We start from the raw sequence: 15,695 nt of genomic DNA on the forward strand, positions 1-15,695 counted from the left end.
TTCTGTAGACGCCTGGGCGGGGCCTCGCCTTCCTCCGGGTCCCTCCCTCCCCCCTCCCTCCCCCCCTCTTTCTTTCTTTCTTTCTTTTAATTATGGAATAGAATTAAAAGAATAGGACATCATTAAAGTAGAATTAAAATAGAATAGAATTAAAGTAGAATGGAATAGAATAATAGAATAGAATTAAAGTAGAATGCAATGCAATGCAATAGAATAGAATATAGAGTAAATATAGAATAGAATATAGAATAGAACTAAAAGAATAAAATAGAATTGAAGTAGAATAAAATTAAAGTAGAATGGAATAGAATAGAATATAGAGTAGAGTAAATAGAGAATAGAATAGAATTAAAGTAGAATAGAATTAAAGTAGAATGCAATTGAAGTAGAATAAAATCAAAGTAGAATGGAATGGAATAGAATTAAAAGAATAGAATAGAATCAAAGTAGAATTAAAATAGAATAGAATTAAAGTAGAATGGAATGCAATGCATTGCACTAGAATATAGAGTAAATATAGAATAGAATATAGAATAGAACTAAAAGAATAAAATAGAATTGAAGTAGAATAAAATTAAAGTAGAATGGAATAGAATAGAATATAGAGTAGAGTAAATAGAGAATAGAATAGAATTAAAGTAGAATAGAATTAAAGTAGAATAAAATTGAAGTAGAATAAAATTAAAGTAGAATGGAATGGAATAGAATTAAAAGAATAGAATAGAATTAAAGTAGAATTAAAATAGAATAGAATTAAAGTAGAATGGAATGCAATGCATTGCACTAGAATATAGAGTAAATATAGAATAGAATGTAGAATAGAATTAAAAGAATAGAATAGAATTAAAGTAGAATAAAACTAAAGTAGAATGGAATGGAATGGAATTGAATAGAATAGAATTAAAATAGAATAAAATTAAAGTAGAATAGAATTAAAGTAGAATTAAAGTAGAATGCAACACAATGCAATAGAATAGAATATAGAATAGAATTAAAAGAATAGAATTAAAGTAAAATAGAATTAAGATAGGATAGGATTAGAATACAATAGAATACAATTAAAATAGAACTAAAGTAGAATAGAATAAAATTAAAATAGAATAGAATAGGGATAAAATAGAAATAGAGTAGAAATGATAGAAATAAAAGAGAAATAAAATAATAGAAATATAATTCTTTATTGGCCAAGCGGGATGGGGCACACACCAGAAGTTTGTCTTTAGCAGTAGCTGCACCCTGGTAGGTGGCGTTTTCCAGCCCCCAACCGGTAGAATTCGAACTCAGGGCTTTTGGCCCCAGGCAACCTTTCCTGGATCCTTTTTATTTTATTTTTTTTTGCCCCGCAGCAATCGCGCGGCACCTTCGCGCAAGGTGTATAAACCACCCTCCCACAAGGCCCCCCTCCCGACGCGTGGGCGGAGCCGGCCCCCCCTCTCTTTCCAAAGCGCCTCTGATTGGCTCGCTCTTCGTGGAGGGTGGGGAAAGCCCGAGAGAGGGAGGAGCTGCTTAACTAGAATGACGGGGGGGAACAGGCTGAAAGAATCGAGCGCCGATCTGTCGCTTCGGCCAAGGCTTTCCCCTTCGGAGGAGGTTCGGCCAGACCCGGGGAGTCGAGAGCCACGCTCATCGATCGCCATCGGCCGCGCCTGACGGAGCGAGCGAGCAAGCGAGCAAGCGGCGGCTGCTGCCTCTCAGGCGGAGCGGAGGTCGCTCGGAGTGCGGACACCGCGGGCTTATCCTACCCGGGTCTGACCGGCCGCCGGCTAGGAACTTTTCCAAGCCCCGGACGGGTAAGGAAGCACTTTTGAAGCGGGGGGCGGGAAAAGGAGGGGGTCGCCTCGCAAGGAGGAGCGGGGGGAAAGCACCCGCCAATTGTGGAGAGGGGGCTTTTATTTGCTTATTTTTTCCCTCTTCCCCACCCCTTAAGAAAGGAAGTGAAAAGGTGGCGCTGGGGAGGAGGGAGGGGGAAAAAGAGAGGGGGAACGCCAGAGGTCATCTAGTCGGCCTCCCTGCTCGAGGGCGGCGGGGGGCGCGGAGGAGTGGGCGCCGCCGTCGCCGAGCAGAGCCTGGCTGTTCAAAGAGTTCCAGTGCGGGGAGGGAGGGGAAGAAAGAGAAGAGTGGGGGGAGGGGAGAGAGGGAGGGGCATCTTGGGAAGGAGAAGGGGGTCTGGGGAGGAGGAGGAGGGGCGGTCTGGGGTGGGCAAGAGAGCGGTGGGGGAGCATTATTGGGAGGAGGTGGGGAGGGTCTGGAGAGGGCAAGAGGGGGGAGAGAGGATTGGGGAGGGGGCTATATTGGGAGGGTGGGGGAGGGCAAGAGGTCGGATGAGTGGCGGAGGTTGGGGTTATATTGGGAGGGGGCGGAGGAGGACAGGTGGGGAGAGGGGTGGGTGGGGGTCTGTATTGGGAGGATGGGGAAAGCAAGAGAGGGAGGGGGGCTATATTGGGAGGGGAAGTGGGGGAAAGAAGGATTTGGAGGCTGCAAAGAGCCCTCCATGGTTTGGAGGGGGGACCTGGAGTGGATGGTTGGGGTGGGGGGTTGCTTTAAGGAAGACAAAAGACTGGTGGACCTTAACCCCTGAAATGCTGGGGAAGGCAGCCAAGGGGGGGGGAACTGTAAGTAGAATTTGGGGGGCAGAGAAGGGGAGGGCTGGGAGGAGCAACCTTTGCAGCTGCTGGTTTGGCCCCCCACCCAAACTCTTCTGAAATAACAACTCTCCCTTTTTATGTCCTTGTCTTTGTGATTGATGTGAGTCACTGGAGGCTGGGAGTTCTAGTCTCTAAGTTTAGGCATGCAAGCCTGCTAGGTGAGTTTGGGCCGATCCCCAGGAGATTGGGAGTTCTAGACATAAGAGTCAACCGGGGGGCTTTGGGCCAGCCCCTGTCTCTCAACCTAGCCAGGGTTGTGGTTGCACGAGAAAAAGAGGAGGAAGAAGGAACATTATGTCTGTTCTCCACCTTGGGTTATTTATAAAAATAATAAAGGCAGGATAAAAAAATTATAATTGGTAAATCAAATGTAAAAAAAATGGACTCCTGCTGTAATGAACTGTGTTGACCATGAGATCAAGGATATCGTGTGTGTGTAGAGAAAAAGATTATAGAGAAAAGTTGAAGGACTATCCTGAGATGGACAGAGTTGGTCTTGAGATAAGGACAAATTGTACTTCCCAGCGCCGTGTAGTCTCCCAGTATAAAATAGCAGAGTTGGAAGGGACCTTGAAGGTCTTCTAGTCCAACCCCCTGCTTAGGCGGGAAACCCTATATCATTTCAGACAAAATGGCTGTCCAATCTCTCCTTAAAAACTTCCAGTGTTGGAGAAGCCACAACTCACTGGTTAATTTTTCTCACAATTTCCAAATCCTTTTTTCTCACAATTTCCAAATCCTTTTTTCTCACAATTTCCAAATCCTTTTTTTCCTCCCTAAATTCCACCTTGAACTAGAGATTAACTTTAAGCCAGAGGCTAAGCCTGAGAACTCCTTACTTTGAAAGCAATTTGTCTATGGAGATTCTCCGTCATCCAGATCATGGTTGTCCCAAATGTGTTTTTTTTTTCCTCCCAAGAAGCGACTGGACTTTCTTGGTTTTTCTTTGAAGACATTTCGCTTCTCATCCAAGAAGCTTCTTCAGCTCTGACTGGATGATCATTCCCCACCATCCAGTCAGAGCCGAAGAAGCTTCTTGGATGAGAAGTGAAAGGTCTTCAGAGAAAAAAACAGAAAGTCCAGTTGCCTCTTGAAAAAGAAAGTACCTTTGGCTTTGAAAACAATTCCACTTAAAGTCAACCTAGGCCCGTGATGGCAAACCTATGGCTGGCTGAGCAGTCAGAAGAGGACCCAGGCCCATCCCCTATCCATCCTAGGGCACACAGAGTGGAAAGGATAAGGGAGAGATGTGGTCTCCTCGGGAGGAGAGGGCCTTGATCCTCTTCATGGGCTGCAGCTGTGACAGCTGAATAAGAGTTTGGACCTGTGTACTGGCAAACGCTGGAAACAAAGCTTGTTTTATTTGGGCCTGAAGTTATCTTGGTTGGCGTCCTTCCAACAGACTGCGCCTTGTTATCTCCTTGAATTTGGCAAATACTTATCTTTTTCCATTGTGGAAATTTCATCATTGTAGTTTGTTTGGTTTTTTTATTTCACCTCTATCTGCTCATTAAATTCGGACTGTATTGCTTTCTTTTGAAGACTATTTTTGAGTACGTTTTATCCCCAACTGAGTATTGTTGAACAGTGGGGCCAAGTTGGAGGCATTGAAGGACATTTATTTACGTTTTGGATTTTGTTACGTTTGTGTTACACCCTGGGTCATCACAGACTGCTTCTAAAATCTACAACATCTGGAAGAAGGAATACTCCTTTGTGTGTGTGTGTGTGTGTGAGAGAGAGAGACACCGATTTAATTATAAGGTGCCTAGTCAAGGAGAGGTTTCCTTATGATGACTATTAATTAATTTTGCAAGTGCAGCCAAAGGAAAAAGAAAGGAAAAGATAAAAGGAGATGTAATAAGCATTGTAGCCTTAGCTGTGACTTTTCAAAATAACCCCGAGATAAATCCGCCTTCTAAAATGTCTTCAAAACGATTGTGAAGTTTTTCGTCAACATGAAAACTGCCTTCATGTATAGCCATTTATTTGTCTTTACATTTCGCCATGGAATATACTGGTGAGCAAGATGTAATATGGCTAGTGAGTCCCCAAAATGCCCTTGAGTTTTCTAAAAAAAACTGTATACAGATAGTCCTCGACTTACAACGGTTCCTTTAGTGACCATTTGAAGTTAGAACAGTGTTGAAAAATCAATGACCATTTTTTTCACATTTATGACCATTGCAGCACCCACCGCGATCACATGACTAAAATTCAGACGTTCAGCAAACTGATTAATAGTTATGACCGTTGCATGATTCCCTTTTGCGACCTTAAGCAACGTCAATCGGAAAGCCGGGTTCACTCAACAACCCTGTGCCCAAATTAACAATTGCAGGGATTCCCTTAACAACTGTAGTTAACGTGGAACAAAATTCACCTAGCAAACGTTGCGCTTAACACCGGGAAATTTTGGGCACTCGGTCACCGTCATAAGTCCAGGGACTTTCTGCACTCTCGGTGCAACCATTCCTATTTGGAATCTTGAGGGGAGATTTTTTTCTTCTTTCTTTCAGATAATCCTAGTTTGTGTTCAATTTTCCCCTAAATCTCCATGTCGGCCAGCAGCTAGCTAGGAGTTTGGTTGATGCTAGGCGACATGCCCTAAAATAGCATGGCAGAGAAATCTTGAGCTGGAATTGCAAAATGGGTGAATTTAGCATCCTTTGGAAAGCGGGGAGGGAAAAAAAAATAAAATCAGACTTGATAGAACAGGATTGGATTGAGAATTTTGGACCAAGTCAAAGATATTTCTTAAAAGCTCTGGTCTGTGTTACCGGATTACTTAAATGCTTTCAGATCTTTAAATAAGCCTTTGACTAATAGTGCAAAATTGCTAAGTTATATAACTGGAAACAAAACCTGAGTCTTGAATCATTAATTTTTTTTCAGAGTTGTGTAACACGTCAATCTTGAATATGTTCTCCTATCTATCCCCACCTTCACCAAGCTTTACATATCTATCACCTTTCTAATCTTCCCATCAGGGACTTTTGCAATAAAAAACAAACACACTTTCATATCACTTTAAATTGCCTGGAGTCTCCCTGGAATGTTTTGTTGGCTATTTATTCAGAAAACTGGTCGAAGATGTGATATGTGTGTGTGTGTGTATGTATGTATGTATGTAATGTGATGTAATGTAATATATATATATATATACATATACTTATATATTTGCATTGCATTGGATTATGCATTGAATTGCATTATGCATTGAACTGCATTATGCATGGCCTTATATATATTATATTATTATATATGTGTATATACATATATATATATATATATATGTAAAGAGGGGGTGAATATTTATAGCATTGTTCATTTTGAAATGTGCTACAGAAAGGCTAGAAACAAAATTAGCATCCAAAATTAGTCTTCTTGCATTGCAAAGGGAAAGCACAGATGGCCGTCAACATACAACCACAGTGGGAGACAAACTTTATGTCACTAAGGGAGAAATTTGTTGAGGGAGTTTTGCTCTGTTTTTCAACTTTTTTCGCTGCGTTTGTTAAAACGGAATCACTGCAAGTTGTTAAATTAGTCCCCCAGTTGTTAAGGAAATTTGGTTTCCAGGTTGACTTGCTTGTCGGAATGTCGCAAACCTTCTGTGACTCTGTGATCATCATAACTGTGAGTCAGTTGTCACGCAGCTGGATGTAACTCATGCGACCGTGGCGGATGCTGCCACGGTCATAAGTGTGAAAAATGGACATAAATCACTATTTTTCAGTACAGTTGTAACTTCGAACTGTTGTAAGTCCAGGACCACCTGTCTGATTTGATAACTGTTTATATATTGGGTTAAAAAAAAACACCTATAATTCAATATTTGTAATTTTTTCTGCCCTAGATTTAAAGCGGGGGTCTTCAGCTTTAAGACTTGTGGACTTCAACTCCCAGAATTCCTCCTCCAGTCATGTTAGTTCAGGAATTCTGGGAGTTGAAGTCCACAAGTCTTAAACTTGCCAAGTTTGAAGACAATGGATTTAACGGCTCCTGAAATCACGTTCTGTCTTCCTACTCCATTCCAGGAAGTGGTTCCAATACTTTTCATTTAAAACATTTATTTTTTCTTCTCCGAAAGCTTTGTCCCCCAAAGCATTTCTGCATTCTGTTATCTCCAGCAAGGGAAACATACCAGATGGTTATGTTACAAACCAAATCCTTGAGATTTTAAAGGAGACTTACCCGTAGGTCACTGGAGTAATAAATTCACATTTTTTTTTCCTCTCCTGCCTGATTTCCTCAGTGGTCGTTGTTGTTTTCCTTTGAATGAAACCCAAAAATAATAATGAGGAAGCTGCAATAATGTTGAATTGGAATAGGGAACCAACCAATGCTTGATATTCTCTGCACCAGCTACTTCCTGATGGTGAAGGAGAAGGAGGTGCATTATGCATTTGTGCATGGTAAAAAAAATATGCGTGGGGGCTTATTCATTTTTGTCCATGTCAGAGAAAAGGTTGCAGTGGTTCAAGAAATATTGGGAGGCTTCTTCCTCCTTCCACAGAAGGAAGCATTATTATTAGCATTTGAGTGAGTTGACGATGCTCACCCTAACTTAATTTTGGTTGCTGCTGAATCTCGCCTGGTGTGGAGGAAGTAGCAGAACTAGGATGACTGGCAAATAACCCCTGAGGGCACTGATGATGATGATGATGATGATGATGATGATGATGATGTCCAGATAGTGGACGTGGCAGTACAGTGCATAGTCCTTGATTTTCGACCATGGTTGAGCCCAAAATTTCTGTCGCTAAGTGAGACCTTTGTGAATGGAGTAGGAATAGGAAAGGGAATAGAAAAGAATTTTAAAAAATAGAAATAGAAATTAGAATAGAAATAGAGTAGAAGAATAGAATAGAATTTTATAATAGAATAGAAGTAGAAGATAGACTAGAGCAGAATAGAGAATAGAATAGAATTAAAAAAATAGAAATAAAAATTAGACTAGAAATGGGGTAGAATAGAATTGAATTGAAAAATAGAATAGAAATTGGAATAGAATAGAGGGCAGAATAAAGTAGAGAATAGAACAGAATTAAAATAGAAATTAGAATTGAAAGAGAGTAGAAGAATAGAAACGAAATAAAAAAATAGAAATAAAAGTTAGAATAGAAATAGAATAGAATTAAAAAATTAAATAGAAATTAGAATAGAAATAGAGTAGAAGAATAGAATAGAATTAAAAAATGGAATAGAAATAGAAGTTAGAATAGAACTTAGAATAGAATAGAATAGAAATATGAAAGAACGGAATGGAGAGGAGAGGAAAGAAGAGAGAAGAGAAGAAAAGAGAATAGAACAGAATAGAATAGAATACCGTGAAATCAGGTGCAACCTGCTTAACAATCCTCTGGCTTAGCAGTGGAAATTCCGACGCCAATTGTCGTAAATCAAGGACTGCCTATGCTCCACTTATAATGGTACGAAAATGTCAGATGCAATCTAAAAAGCTTACAAAACCCCTTTCGGCAAAGCTAGAACAAAATGCTTTCAACCTGGGAATATTTATTTTTACGCAAGCTGTTTGTTTTAAGGACATACTTTGTGGCTGAAAAACTTCAGAAACTATTTGAAAGGTGGCGCCTCTGTATTCTTTCCTGCAGTTTGTTTTCTTTCTAGGGTTACATTGTCCTCTTCTGGTTTTTCCTCTTCTTTTAAACTCCTCTCCCCAGACATGGTCTTGTAATTAACTGGGCATCTTCAGAGTGAAGATTTAGATTGGTGGTTGACAGCCAGAAGCTGGATGGGGATGATGGGCCCTTGAACCAGGGACACTGCAAAGGGATCCTAAATGCACGCTACTTCCGCAGTGCCCCAAATTTTCATCGCATGACCCATGGGGGAACGCTGGCGACCGTCATAACTGTGAAAAGCCACCCATATCCTGGGGCCCCTTTTGTGTTACTTTTGTGGACTCGTTAGCTCCCGCGTTGACAGGCAAAGCTCATTTTGTTCCTTTGGATTGTGTGACAAGCACTCTGAACCACCTTGTCTTACATAGTTTCTCCTCTCCTGCCTAGGTCGGTCCTCTTAAAACCCGTTTAGTCGAATTAGGGAAATCTCCAGATCGGCTTTTCCAATTTCTCACCAAGTAAATAATCAGATTTAATGAGAGAGAACAAGGGAGCCTTGATCTGCTTTGCTTCGAGTGAAGCCATGAAGTTTTTCTTTGTCCATTCGATGAACAGTTGAGGGAGGTCCTCCACTTACGACCATAAATGAGCCCAAACCATCCGAGGTGGGTAAAATGAGGACCCAGATTGTTGGGGGCAAGAGGTTGACTCTGTAAACTGCTCAGAGAGGGCTGTAAAAGCCCTGTGAAGTGGTATATAAGTCTAAGGGCTATTGCTATTGCTTTGCCCTTCTTCCTTCCTTCCTTCCTTCCTTCCTTCCTTCCTTCCTTCCTTCCTTCCTTCCTTCCTTCCTTCCTGTGCAGTAGTTAGAAAGCAGTATTGACCAGCTCAAGATTGACTCAACCTTCTGACCCTCCGCAGTCGGTAAAACGAGGAGAGGATTGTTTGGGGCAAAGAGGCTGACTCTGTAGACCGCTTAGAGAAGGACGTAAAACACCCTGAAGCGGCATATAAGTCTAAGGGCTATTGCTCTTGCTAAGCCGGACAGTTGCTAAATGGGTTTTGCTGCATTTTACAACCTAGCTTGCCACAATCCTTAAAGTGAACCCCTGCAGTTCTTAAGTCATGCAATCAAAATTCAGAGGCCTGGCAACGGACCCGTATTTACGACGGTCACTGGGTCACGTGACTCCCTTTTGTGACCACCGGAGAAGCGAAGGCAACGGGGAAAACCAAATTAACCTAACCACCATGTGACTGAGTTAACAACGACAAGAGAAGATCCTACGGCAAGGAGGGCGATAAAAACAGGGGAAAAATTCACTTCACAGCTGTCTCACTTAGCCGCAGAAACGTTGGGCCCAGCTCTGGCCGTAAATGGAGGACTCCCTGCCCCAAATGTAATTTTGTGAATTCATTTCATCCTGGCTCATTTTTTCACAAGCCCCCTTTTTCTTTTGACCGAAAAAAAAATCAGAGATAAAAATCTCGGCTCGTGCATGTATCTTGAATCCATCTCCCTTTTTAAATAAGCAATGTCTTCACACGGGGATCAAACGATTACACACCCAGGTCTGCACCCCCCGCTAGGAGAGCTGTGTCATGACTTTCATTTCCCGGAGGAAGGGTGGGATAGAAGTTTGACTTAAAAAACATAACCACTTCCTCCAGCTGATTCTGAAAGCGGAAATAAAATTAAGATACAGTCCTGTGGGCTGGCAATCGTACCTCTCCAATTGCCTAGTTTTTTTTTTTTTTCTTCCTTCCAAGAATGTTCCACGCTCTAATATTTCTCTTTATTCCCCGTATAATCCTGCCGCCTTTCATAATTGCTGCTTTTGTTCTTTGTTCTTTGCTAGAAAAGTTGGTTCATCCCTGCAGTCATTCCTGGGTTGACGATGACGTAATCAACCTAAATTTTATCCCAAAGGGGCTTTTTTTTTGTTTTTTTCTCCTGTGGAAGGCGTTTCGCTTCTCATCCAAGGAGCATTTTTCAGCTCAGATAGGATGGTGGGGAATAGAAGGCTTTGTATTCCTTGTAGACATCTGGTTATTTGCATCCTTTTTAGAGAGCCGTTGAGTTTTTATCTGTGTCCTCAGAGTCACCTGAGTGGTGCAAACGGTTTCTGGAGTCTGCAATTTTTTTTCCCTCTGGAAATCCAGAGGAATGTCCATATAAGGCTTTATAGAGTGGTATTAGTACCTCCCTTGATCTCGATTGTATCCCTCTGTTAATGCAATTTAGGATTGCATTGGCTTTTTTGGCTGCTGCTGCACATTGCTGGCTCCTGTTTAGCTGGTTGTCCACTAAGACTCCAAGATCCCTCTCCCAGTTCCTGCTATTGAGCCTGGTTTCACCCAGTCTATATGTGTCCTTTTGGTTTTTCTTGCCTAAGTGTAGGACTTTCCTTTCCTCTGCATTGAATTTCACTTTGTCCTCGATTTGCAAGCCCCTGTTTAGCGACAGCTCAAAGTTCAGAAGGGACTTGCAACTAGTCTTCATGCTTACGACCGCCGCAGCATCCCCACGGGATCAACATTCAGAAAACCTGACACATATTTATGACGGTCAAAGTGTCCCGGGGGAGGGGGGGAGGTGTCAAACAATCCCCTTTTGCGGCCTTCGGACCGGCCGAGTCCGATGAGTCACTTAAGAACCGGTTTACTCATTAAGCAACCGCAGTGGCTGGCTGAACAAACCCGGCGAGAAAAGTCGTAACTGTGGTCGGTCCTAAGTTGAGTACTCCTCCTCCCCTTCTTCTTCCTCCTCCTATTCTTCTTCTTCCTCTTCTCCTTCTGCCTCTCCTCCTCACTTCCCCCTCCTCCTCTTCTTCATATTCTTCCTCTTCCTCCTCTTTTTCTTCCTCTTCTTCCTCCTCCTCTTTCTCTCCTCCTCCTCCTCCTCTTCATCTTCTTCTTCCTCCTATTCTTCCTCTTCCTCCTGTTTTTCCTTTTCTTCTTCTTCTTCTTCCTCTCCTCCTCCTCCTCTTCATATTCTTCCTCCTCCTCCTTTTCTTCCTCCGCCTCCTCTTCCTCTCCTCCTCCTCCTCCTCTTCTTCATCTTCTTCTTCCTCCTCCTTTTTCCTCTTCCTCCTGTTCTTCCTCTTCCTCTCTTTCTTCAACCTCTCCTCCTCCTCTTCATCTTCCTCCTCTTCTTCCTCCTCCTCCTCCTCTTCCTCTTTTTCTTCTTCCTCTCCTCCTCCTCTTCATATTCTTCCTCCTCCTCCTTTTCTTCCTCCGCCTCCTCTTCCTCTCCTCCTCCTCTTCATCTTCCTCCTCTTCTTCCTCTCCTCCTCCTCCTGTTGTTATTGTTATCATTATATTATTGCTCCCATAAATGTTTCTTTGGGGAGGGGGCTTAATCAATGGAGAACCTGAAACTTCTCGGGCAGCTTCGGCGGGGCGAAGACCCACCTGTCCACTCTTCGCGGGGGCGGGTGGGTGGGTGGGTGGGAGAGCTAGATTTTGGAAGCTGTCCTATATTAGCAGAAGGGGAGTGCGGGGGGTTTGCATCCCTGCAGAAAGCAAAGCAGGCCGGAAGGTAAAAACGAATGCATGAGTCACATTCTGAGCAATCCATTCTCTCCCTCTCTCTCCCCCCACTCCTCCTTTTAAATTTAGCTTTTGGATGGAAAGCCAGCGGCTTGGGGGGACAAAGGCGGTCTGGGAGGGGGAAAAAAAGGGTGTGGGGGGGGCGGTTTGGAAAGAGAGAAAAAAGGAAGCGTTTCTGCCCAGCTACATACAGGGGGAATTGCCACCGGCTGGTTATTTTTAGCATCTGAAGTTATCTCACTGCAAGCTTGAGACACTCCTGTGGTTGCAGATGCTGGTGCATAAGGCTTGTGTGTGTGTTGTGGGGAGGGTTGTGTGTTTTTTTTGTGTTGTTTTTTTTTTTTGCTTTTTGGGTGGGGAGGGGGGGTGCTCGTCCCCCTCCTCTCTTGCCGGTTCTTCGAGCAGAGGCATCGCCAGCAGACTGACGGGTACGTTACTTTAGTTTTTTTTTAATTTTTGGGTGGCGGGTCGGGGGTGAGGGGGAGATTTGGGGAAGGGGCTTGAACTCTTGAATTCTCCTTCTTGGAGACCTCTCTTCTCTCCCCCACCACCCTCCTCTTTCCTTTCCCCCCCTTTCCCCCAGCAGCTTGTGCAGGATTTGAGGAAGGGGCTTGGCCTATTTCGTTGGTTTCTGACTGGCTGAGTCAATAAATATGTGGTGAGCGTAACTATTGGTTACTTCACGGGGTAAAACGAACATGCTTGTTGTTTACATTTTGCACCAGTAACACGTCGGATTTTATCCTTTCTTTTTTTTTCTTTCTTTCTTCCCCCTTTTCTTTTTCTCCCCCTTCCTCCTCCTTTTCCTCTTAACCTGCCACGATCCAGAATTTAGGTCGTGCTGGAGAATCTCGGATTTGAGAAATAGCCCAACCGAGCAAGTTTCGAACCCACCTCTTCCCACCCATCCAATTTTTTTTCTTTTCTTTTCTTTTCTTTTTTTTAAAGGGAGGCTTTCCAAGCATCGCCATTAATACTTGAAAACTTAGCATTTTAAGGGCGACTGCAGTTATTATTATTATTTTTAATCCCGGGATGACGGCTCGTCCTCTGTTTTGCTGGGGCTTTCTTATTTGGCGGGGGGGGGGGAAGAGGAGAACCTGCTAAAAGGCTCAGCTCTCCCCACCCTTTTCAATTTCTGCAAGTTATTTTATTATTAATTTTTTTTAAGAAAAAGCCAGGCCAGGAAGTCAAAAATTGTATCCTGGAAAATAAAAATAATAAAAAAAGCAGTGGCAACAAAAACCTTATTTTTTTAAAAAAAATATATATATTATTATTGTTGTCAGGAAAACTGCAGGGATGTGTCATTGTAGGCAGCAGGGGCTTGGTTTCATTTGAGAGAGATTGTTTTTTTTTTAACCTTCGCTTCTAAAAAATCTGCAAAGAGGCGTCTCTTTGGCCAAGCTCATTTAAGGAGTTGAAGATTGTAACCTTTTGGTGAGTGTGTTTGTGTGTGTGTGTGTGTGTGTGTGTGTGTGTGTGTGTGTGTGTTTTAACCGCTTACCTTCCTTGAGTTCTCTCCCTTGTGTAGAAGAAAACTTGGATATAATTCGCCTAAGTAAATAAGAGAGGAGGAGAATGCATCTAGAAAAGTTTGCATCGTTCTGAATTCTTGCATTAGGGTTTCTTTCATTCCCCACCCCTGCTACCACAAGAAGATATTACGGGTATCGAACAGATTTTACATACTTCCTAAGCGAGATGTTCAGCTTCTCTTTAGATAAAGTTTGTGTTTAGGCTAATTGGGAGACTGGAGATAGACATAATACGGAGTAACAGACTTGGAAGGGACCTTGGAGGTCTTCTAGTCCAACCCCCTGCTCATGCAGCAGGCCTTAAACCATCCCAGACAAATGGTTGTCAAGTCTCCTCTTAAAAACTACCAATGTTGGAGCATTCACAACTTCTGGTTGCAAGCCGTTCCCCTGGTTCATTGTTCTCACAGTCCGGAAATTCCTCCTTAGTTCTAGGTTGCTTCTCTCCTTGATTAGTTGCCACCCATTGCTTCTTGTGCTTCAGAGAATATAGACTCTCCTCCTCCTCCTCAAGTGTTGCTCTTGGCATTAAGTAGAACTTTTCAAAGTTTTTCAGCCTATTTGTCCTTGTTTTTATTATTATCCTGTACCGTCTGCCAGATGGTAATAGTTCAAAAAAAAAAAAAGGGTGCCCAAGATGAGATATATCTTTGAGGATGTTTTGAACTTTCTTAAGGCAACAGGAGCTCTAAAGCTCTTCCAGAGAGGGGAGAGGGCAACCAGTGATCCTCTGGACAATGACCTTAACCTTCTGGAGTGACATCCTATCTGCCCCTGTGCAATTGGCAAACCATACAGAGGTGCAGTAAGTTAAGATACTCTCTCTGGTGCAGCGGTAGAAGGACACCAGCAGTCTTCCATTCAGTTGTTGTTTCCTGAGAAGCCTCAGGTAGTCTAATCTCTGCTGGGCCCTTTTAACCAGGGCTGCAATGTGAGCACCCCAGGTCAGGTCCTCTTTCAGGGTAACACCCAGAAACTTTAAAAATAAAAAAAAGCACTTGGATGCCTGAGAATCTCCATAGACAACAAGGCCAAAGGGAGCCCAGGAGGGGTTGCATCTCAGAGTCCCTGCAGAGGAAGCTGTAAAAAGATGTTTGTAAGATTGCCAAGGAGATGCCTTGTAAGCAGGATATGTGTGGGCCACAATACATCCCACCCATCCACGCAAAGTGAAAACCAGTGAAATGAAGAGGATGAATGGATTGTTTGTCCTCCGGAAGCATTGGAGAGGCTAATTATGACAATGATCTGAAACAGATTGTTCCACTTTTTTTTTCCAGTGGAACAATCCACTGGGTAGTTGGATAACAGTGATTATTTTATCTGTTGTTATATTTTATTCATACATACCCTGCTGGAAGCCAGTCAGAGAAGGCTGCAACCTAGAACGAAGGAGACGTTTCCTGACAGCGAGAACCATTGCCTTCAGAAGTTGTAGGTCCTCCATCACTGGAGGTTTTTAAGAAGAGACTGGACAGCCCCTTGTCTGGAATGGTGTAGTGTCTCCTGGGTGAGCAGGGGGCTGGACTAGAGGACTTCCAAGGTCCCTTCCAGCTCTGTTACTCTGTACTTAAGGTACAGCACTGTCTCAGTTTGTGATAGGACTATTACTCACCCACTGTCATCCATGAAGTCAACTATTCCTGGACATGGGATTCAATTCACGCTTTATTTCCTTTCTGTTCTTCTCTGGTTTTGTTCTTCTCTGAAGTGCTGTAGTAGCCTCTAATCACCTTGATTGCTCTTCTTTGCATTCTTTCCAGAGTCTCAACATCTTTTATTGTTGTTTTATCCTTAAGAACAAAATAGACAAGTCTTCCTCAGGTTCCTGAAGAATTTGAGAAGGAAGGGGAAGACTCTCAGTTAGATGAAGAAGTGGAGGATAAAGAAATCCATTGGGAGTTGACCTAAGCTATGTTTAGCCTTTAGCCTTCAAAGGCATCTTAAGAGTCCGTAGATGATTACGAGAGCTCCTATAAAGTAGCAGCAAAGAGAGAGTGCTCCGTTTAATCGCCTTTGCTAGCCCTTCTAACGATAACCACAGGGCCTGCCATCTGTTCGGATCCATGGCGGTTCGTTTACAGAGGCGTGCCTAAATTGGTTTTGGCCAAATCCTGAACATTAGCTGGTATTGTGTAGCGCTTAATTTTTATGCAGTTGCTTTCCCCCACAAAGGCCAATAATCCTAAACTGGTTTTGTGGTCGGATGGCCCAGTTCCACTTAATCTTGAGAGGAAAACCCAGTGTTTGGATCCTTTCAAACAGCCCACGTCCGGGTTTCTCAACTTTAAAGGTGGGTGGACTTCCAACTTCCAGAATTCCCCAGCCACGAATCATCCATCTTTAAATTGCCACAGGTTGGGAGAGGAAGA

The 15,695-nt window shown here is 43.0% G+C and overlaps 1 protein-coding gene across 8 annotated transcripts in view; it reads left to right on the forward strand.

Moving 5' to 3' along the window:
• The first annotated feature begins 1,644 nt into the window (after window positions 1–1,644).
• TAOK3 (TAO kinase 3) overlaps window positions 1,645–15,695 on the forward strand; it is an 85,688-nt gene continuing 71,637 nt past the window's right edge. For 5 of the 8 annotated variants that reach the window (XM_087913217.1, XM_087913218.1, XM_087913219.1 and 2 more), the window contains exon 1: window positions 1,645–1,790. The gene's annotated coding sequence lies outside the window, so the exon portion shown is untranslated. The remainder of the gene's footprint in view (window positions 1,791–15,695) is intronic. The other 3 variants (XM_087913222.1, XM_087913223.1, XM_087913224.1) reach the window with 1 other exon arrangement.

The sequence above is a fragment of the Pseudonaja textilis genome, chromosome 15 (assembly GCF_049901715.1).
Source record: "Pseudonaja textilis isolate UNSWEBS1 chromosome 15, rPseTex1.2, whole genome shotgun sequence".
Lineage (NCBI taxonomy): Eukaryota > Metazoa > Chordata > Lepidosauria > Squamata > Elapidae > Pseudonaja > Pseudonaja textilis.